Here is an 8,407-nt window from a genome sequence, read left to right as displayed (position 1 = left end):
GTCTTACAAGTACAAGTCAATTAAAGAATGACTAATGGTATTAACCAATGGGTAATAATTTTCCTAGCGGGTAAAGACCAATAGATAAAAGGAGTACAAGTACTTTTATACTTAAAATAAGATTTCTTAAAAGATTACATGTCCTATATGTATTTTAAACAAAATATAATAATGAAAAGGTTATTAACCAATGGACAAAAGTTACCCTAACATTATGGACCAAAGGATAAAGAATAAAGTAAGTTTGATAAGAAAGTTTAAAGTGACAAGGTTGGCTTCTAGGAAACAAGGTACAAGATTCCTTTATTATGACTAGTCAAAATCAAATTTATTGAAAGATTCCTTAGTCACATCGGTATTTTATTGGTCAAAAGACTCTATTATCCAAGGGTCACTAACTTCCCTAACGGTTATTACCCCATGTGTAACGGATCCAAGGAACTAGGTAGTTGGTTTCTAACTAATCAGTTTAGAATCTAGTTCTATGTGCTCGGGAAACTACTTAGCCAATGGTTAAAATTTATGGACGAAAATCTAATTATCACGAAATATCGGAATTATAGAAGGAATATAAAAAGTAAAAATAAAATTCAAATATTTAACGAAATTTTTATTGACCAAAATTCAGGGCTGTTACATATTTGCTGTTTTTTGGGCTTTCCACTTATGGAATACTTACTACTTTTAATATGTTTTTAGATATTTGTGGAGAGAGAAGTTGATATGTATAAAAGCTCTTCTCTCTCACTTTAGTTCATCACCTAGGTTTTTACTTTATGCTCCAAGTCTTTTAGAGTTTAAGAACTCCATAGCTTTCAAGCTAGTTTCTTCAAGAACACTTCAAGGTATCAGTAGTTTTTTTTTTTGGGATAAATTAGCTTGAAATTAAAAAACGTTAGCCGAATGTACAACCTACAAGGGGCACACCCTAGGAGGAAAAGAAGATTGAAAAAAAAAATGTGATATCCCAGGCACAACCTGCATGGAGAGTACGGTATATTAAGTAAGCTAACAAAAGTGCCATGTGTGTTGAGATCATACCCTCGTTGCACTATCCATCTAAGCGAAAGGATAGTACAACGGGGTATGATATGTAGTGATACAGGTAGAATAACTTGAAAGCTAACTACTACCTGGCACATCCCGCCAGGCTAGGAAATAAAATAAATAGTCACAGTCAGAAATGACCAATTGATAACCACCACTAAGTGTAGGTGGACAAATTCAAGTAGTGCTCTGAATAGCACTGGAATGCAATGGCTTCACGTGCCTCTCGAACGGAACCCCAGTTTGTCAATGAAACCCTCGTCCTGCAAAACAGACAAGGAGTGAGTGCACCTTTGCCTCTCGTGGCAAAGGCCCTCCGATGCCTTTGTTAGTATTTCGTACTAATGGAGCCCTAATTATCAGTAGGTAAATATCGAATAATGCAATGAATTACGTACCTTTTGCCTCTAGGTTTACCTCATATTTATAGATTTGCATATGCTTGCTGGCCAAGCATCCGTGTTGCCCTAGGATTCCTAACTCGAATAGGAAACCCAGGATATCAAGGATTCTCGTTTCCTTTATCAGTTTATTTCCTTAATCCTTGTAGGACTCTTTCCATAACAAGCCAATCATCCCATACTCGTTGGGTATCTTTCTTAGATCCTATATTCTTGGGATCTCACCCTTTAACGAAATACCGGTGATTCTGGACCCTTCTAGAATGTTCCCTTCAATAGGACTTCTCTTTTTGTTCAGCCATCTCATGGCCGAACAGATGGCCTGGACCAGTTACTTCACATGTAACTGGTCCTTAAGAAACAATGGAGACCATATGCTTTCCTCATTGTTCGGCTCTTTGCCGAACAATGTGTCTGAACAATGTATCTGAACAGTGGCATCACATGTCACTTTCCTTGTATTTTGGTCCAATAACATCTCGGGTTATTGCACCGAGATTCGTGCAACCTCTCTGGACCATTGACTTCTCATGTCACTGGTCCATAGCGTGTTGACCTTTTCTTTGACCGTGCTCGGGCCCGTTTTGTACCTGTTCGGTAATACCTCCCTACAATTGCTCCCCAGCTTTACTTGTTATCCTTTACTTAGATGACGTGTGAAGCTCCTTTACCGAGCAAATTCATTCTGCTCCTGCACCTTATATATTGGTGCAACTTATCATCATTTTACCATGGCAAAAACATCTTTTCGTTAGGCCATCGCAAGCTTTTAATCCCTAATCTTTACACGTGTCGATCATTGTATTGCTCATATTTAATACGGACAGACATGTTTTTGGGAAACGGAACGCTCAAACGGCGTCTGGGGTGACGTTTCACGTACGCCACCAACTTTTAGGGTATTTTTGGGTTTTCGTCCCGTTTTCAAAAACCCCAATCTCTCTCTTAGATTCCCTTCGCAGAAAGAGACGATTTCAAGTTTTACCCGCCATTGAAGCTCTGTTCATCATTTCAAGACCTCATCCTTTCTGCTCTTAGGGATTCAATCGACTATTTTCGTAAGTCACCATTCCTCTCCTTATTGCTCTTTTTCTCTTGGTGGATTGTTTACAATCTCTAGATAGGGTTTCGTCGTCCTCTTTCTTTAAACTTCAAAGAACCCCAAAAGCTTTTCTGGTAATGGGGAGATTTCGTAGACACTGTAATACTCCTCAAACCATGGCTAGTTTCAGATCTCGATATGGGATTCCTGACAACGTAGCTACTGTTTTGGCTCCTGAGGATGCCATTCGTGAAAGCTTCGATTTCGACACCCTTCACATTCCAGTAGTAGCCGTCGTTGAAGGCAGAGTTAGATTTCCCTTAGCCCTTCTGCTCCGCCAAGTCTTAGCATATTACAGGCTTTCGCCAATGCAAGTTTCTGCTAATTTCTTTCGAGTAGTTATGGGCATAAATACCCTAAACCAAATGTTAGGGACTTCTCTAGGCTTGTACGATATTCACCACCTATACAGTATTTCCAGAACTGGGGACGCCCTCACTTATTATTTAAAAAGTAGGGATTCTAGAAAGAAGCTAGTCCTTGAACTCCCTGACTCTGCTCGAGGGGATGACGACGACTTTCTGATCGTTACGGGCAACTTCGAACCCAGAGATGAGGACGACCAAGTGATTGGTTTCCATGCCCCTCACATTTTCGGGAGCCCACGTTAGTGCTTTCCCCTAATTTCATTTATTTTGTCCTTTTTCATAGGAAAAGCTTTTTCGTGCTTCTAATTGCTTGTGCTTTGTTTTAGCATCAAATATTAACCGTGGTTATAACATCATAACCCCACAAGTTCACGTAGCTGATATCAGACGAGCACTTGCATTCAACGGCGAAGGGACATACCTTGCAGGCCGAGCAAGAGCAGCTCAAGTATTTCTCAGCTACAAAGCTTCGTACGGTGGGTTTATTGATCGGCAAACCCGAGCAGCTGACATCTCTGCAATAGCTGGTCCTTCAAGACCAATCCCCGAACAAGAAGAGAGGCGTTCCCGGACTCCTCCAATCTCTGACGAACCTATCCCTCTTGCTGAGGAAGCTTCCAGTTCCACATCCAACTCGTCTTCCAGCGGCCATACCCTCTCAACTTTAGAGATGAACCGGCCAATTGACTTGGGCAGCCTCCTCACCATTCCTGGTCGAGGTCGTGGTCGGGGCCAAAGTATTCAAGGTCGTGGTCGTCGCCCCCAGACTCAAACCGATGCTCCTCCTGGATTTTCTCTAGAAGAAATTGAAGCCCTCCACAGAGAAAAACGTCAACGGGTGGAGGAATCCCAAGAAAGACCCCCACCATCCTCCTCATCTCCTGCTCCAGCATGGGCTCCCTCTTTCTCTCATGGGAACCGAGCTATCACTGCTCGGGACACTGTTGAAACTGAAGGGACTGCACTTGCATTGTCCCAGGCCTTTCTGTTGCCTGGGGATATGCAAAAAGAAGTTGCAATGTCTCCTGACAACCTTTTTAGCTCTTTCATGTCCCATAATGCCAAGGTAAAGTTTCTTTTTGTAACCATAGCGTATATAGCGTTTGATATTTATGTTTATCACAGCTGTTGTTTGATCGTTCCAGGTGATGCAAAAAATGGTGGCCATGGCTCAAAAACTCAGCCAATCTGAGCCCCAACATGCCAAACTGGTCAGCGAGAACAACAAGCTTCAACGCACCATCATCAGGCTTGAGAGAGAAAGAAACCAAGCCCTGGGAGAAGCTGATGGACTTAAAGGACAACTGAAAGGAGCTGAGGATAGTCTACATCAAACTCTGAAAGAATTGGAAGCGAGCCAGACGGAAGCCAAAGCTGCTTTTGAGAAGGGGTATAACGAAGGAATCAAGGTTGCCACTGAAAGCTACACAAGCCAAATGCCTGGAATTCAGGACCAAGTTTGGGTGGCTTCCTGGACTGCTTGCCTTGCAAAAGCAGAGATTCCTGAATCATCTCACCTTTGGACCAATATGGATTTACCAAGTGCTGCTGCTAGCTGTGAGGAAGATATTGCAGAGGAGAGGGCTGAAGAGCAGGTGGTGAACGTGTCTGAACAACCTGTTACTGAAGTAGAGCCACAGAATGATATGACCAACCCTGGCCAAAAGGAAGTCAGTGGTGGTCCACTTGAAGATGAAAATACCACAGAAGAGCTGGCTGCTCCAGTAGCTCCTACAATTACTCCTGCAGCTGTCCAAGATCTCACAGAAGACGAATAAATTCAATCGTTATGTGTCTTGACAATCTGTTTTGCCACCTGTTTGAATTGTAGTTTTGTGACGTCAGAATATTTGTGCTAAAAACTCGTTTAGTATTTCGTACTTGTCTTATGCACATTCTCGTATGCTGTGGACTGTTTGTGCATATTCGCGTATGCTCTATGCATGTATTCATATGCATCACAGGGGTTTTAAGTTTCTCGTACTTTGAATATTTCGTGGCTAACATATACTTTTAAAGTTTATGCATGTCTGTCCAAGTTTCTCGTACTTCAATTTCATACAAGTGTTTCTCGTATGTGTTTAAGTTTCACGTACTTAGAACAATTCACAAGTATTTCGTACTTGCGTTCTCACAAGTGTTTCGTACTTGCGTTTAAGTATTTCGTACTTGCGTTCTCACAAGTGTTTCGTACTTGCGTGTAAGTATTTCGTACTTAAATGTTTGAAGTTTACACAAGTGTTTTGAACTTGTGTTTAAGTATCACGTACTTAAATGGATATCCTATACCCTGCTCCCCAATACGAATGAGGGAAATTAATTTCGTAATTCGTATTTAAAACAAATACTAAGAAAGCAGCAGGTATATAAAAAAAGTAACTTTATTCATAATCTGCAAAACTCAAAAGGGCGTTATTCGTACCCCTTGCAGCTAAAATAACAAAACTAGAACACAAGAGAGTTTTATTCGTAACTCTCACACAATCACGATGTGCATAAAGAAAAATTTATTCATACAAAAAATTTTCTCAGATTATGGACATTCCAAGGTCTTGGCACTGGGTTCCCATCCAAGTCTCCCAATCGATAAGCCCCAATGCCCGCGATTTCTGTAACTCGATATGGGCCTTCCCAATTCGCCCCTAGCTTTCCCTCATTAGCCACTTTAGTATTGCCGAGCACTTTTCGTAGCACAAGGTCTCCAACACCGAACTCTCGTGGGTGTACGTTCTTGTTATAACTTTTGATGAGCTGCTCTTGGTATGAGGCCAAGTGCACCAGGGCCCGCTCTCGTCGTTCCTCGGCAAAGTCTAACTCAATCTGTAAGGCTCTGTCATTTCCTCCACTTTCAACCAAAGTGGTCCTGTTGGTCGGCAGACCTATTTCCAATGGAATAACAGCCTCTGTTCCATATGCTAATGAATAGGGGGTCTCTCCCGTAGACCTCCTAGGCGTTGTTCGGTATGCCCATAGAACCAATGGCAATTCATCGGGCCATTTCCCCTTTGCCTTATCCAAACGTTTCTTAATCCCATCAAGAATTGTTTTGTTTGAAGCCTCTGCTTGTCCGTTGCTTTGAGGGTAGGCTGGAGTTGAGTAATAATTTCTTATCCCATACTGGACACAGAAAGTTTTGAATTTCTTCTGAAATTGTGACCCATTGTCTGTAATCAACGAATAAGGTACCCCAAAGCGAGTTATGATGCTCTTCCACACGAACCTTTCTATCATAGGTTCAGTGATCTTGGCCAATGGCTCAGCCTCGATCCACTTAGTGAAGTAATCTGTTGCAACTAGTAGGAATTTTCGATTCCCAGTTGCTTTGTGTAGTGGACCAACTATGTCCATTCCCCATTGAGCAAACGGCCAGGGACTTGTCAGCGGCACCAGGTCCTCGGCTGGTGTTCGAATCATTGGTGAAAATTTCTGACACTTCTCACAAATTTTTACGTACACCTTAGCATCTTCTTGCATATACGGCCACCAATACCCTTGGGTGATTGCTCGGTGGGCTATGGATCGACCACCAGTATGGCTTCCACAAGTTCCCTCGTGAATTTCGTGGAGGAACTTTTGCACCAACTCAGGATGCACACAAAGCAAGTAGGGTCCTGTAAAAGACTTCCTATATAGTTTTCCCTCTGGGGATAACCAGAACCGAGTAGATTTGGTCCTGATTTTATGAGCCTCCTTTTTGTCCAAAGGGAGTGTTTCATCTCGTAAAAACTCCACTATTGGGTCCATCCAACTTGGTCCTTGGTTCACATCCATGACCATCTCCACACTTCTCCCAATGCTCGGCTCAGTCAGATACTCCACGGCTATTTTTCTTTTAAACTCAGATGATACAGTTGCAGCTAACCATGCCAATGAATCTGCATGAGCATTCTTTCCAGAACTTATCTGCTCAATATACACCCTCTCGAAGGTATCGAGCAGATCTCTGGTCACCTGTACATATGCCGCCATCTTCTCGCTCCGGGTTTCATATTGCCCGGACAGTTGATGGACTACGAGTTGTGAATCGGAATACACCCTAACACGTTCAGCTTTTAGGGTTTTTGCACTTCTCAAACCAGCTAAGAGTGCCTCGTACTCTGCCACGTTATTTGATGCACTGAACTCTAGCCGAACAGATAATTCCAACATTGACCCTTCAGGGGGTAAAAGCACAACTCCAATTCCTGAACCGGTGTTGCAAGCTGACCCATTAATAAACAGCTTCCATTCTAAGGGATCTTGTTCGGCTGATTCATGTTTCTTCGTTACAGGTGGCGTTGCCTCATGCTCCTTTCTCGTAGGAGGCAAAGGTGCTACTGTGGGTGAGAACTCTGCCACAAAATCAGCCAACACTTGACCTTTGATTGCTGTGCGCGGCTGATAATCAATGTCGTATTGGCTCAACTCTACGGACCAAGTTGAGATCCTTCCCGAGAAGTCTGCCTTTCGTAGCAGTGATTTTAACGGGAACTCAGTGTAAACCACAATTTTATGACTCTGGAAATAATGTGGCAATTTTCTGGTTGCTGTCCTTAATGCCAAGACTAATTTCTCGAAGGGCAGATATCTCGTTTCCGCATCTAACAATGTTTTGCTCACATAATAAACAGGGATTTGCTCGGATCCCTTGTTTCTTAAGAGGACTGCACTTACAGCATGCTCAGAAACAGCTAAATATAAAACTAGGGACTCACCTGGCTCTAGAGTCGAAAGAAGGGGAGGAGAGGCCAAATATCCCTTCAGATCCTAGAAGGCTTGTTCACATTTTGCTCCCCATTTGAACCATTCCCTTTTCTTTAACAGCTGAAAGAAAGGTCTGCACTTGTCGCTTGATCGGCTAATAAATCGATTAAGTGCCGCTGCCATCCCAATCAATCGTTGGACTTCTTTCGTTGTCCGAGGACTTTCCAGATTTTGTAAGGCCTTTATTTGGTCGGGATTCGCCTCTATTCCCCTTAGAGTTACAAGATGGCCCAAAAACTTTCCAGAACCAACTCCAAACGCACACTTCGAGGCGTTGAGTTTCAACTTGTATTTCCTCAAAATTTCAAAAGCTTCTCTCAAATCTGCAATATGGCCTTGCCCAGCTTTACTTTTCACCACCATGTCATCTATGTAAACCTCCATGGTTTTGCCGAGCAATTTTCTGAACATGATGGTTGCCAGTCTCTGATATGTTGCCCTGCATTCTTTAATCCAAAAGGCATGACATTATAACAGTACAACCCTCGTGGTGTAATAAAAGACGTCTTCTCCTGATCTGGCCCGAACATTGCAATTTGATGGTATCCTCGATATGCATCGAGAAAACTCATCCGTCTATATCCCGCTGTTGCATCAACCAACTGGTCAATCCTTGGAAGAGGAAAACTATCCTTTGGGCACGCCTTGTTTAAATCTGTGAAGTCAACACACACACGCCATTTTCCGTTCTTTTTCTTGACGACAACAGTATTTGATAGCCATTCTGGATAATAAACTTCCCTTAT

This window comes from Rhododendron vialii, chromosome 6a, assembly GCF_030253575.1.
Source record: "Rhododendron vialii isolate Sample 1 chromosome 6a, ASM3025357v1".
Classification (NCBI taxonomy): Eukaryota; Viridiplantae; Streptophyta; class Magnoliopsida; order Ericales; family Ericaceae; genus Rhododendron; species Rhododendron vialii.
This window is presented reverse-complemented; position numbering follows the sequence as displayed.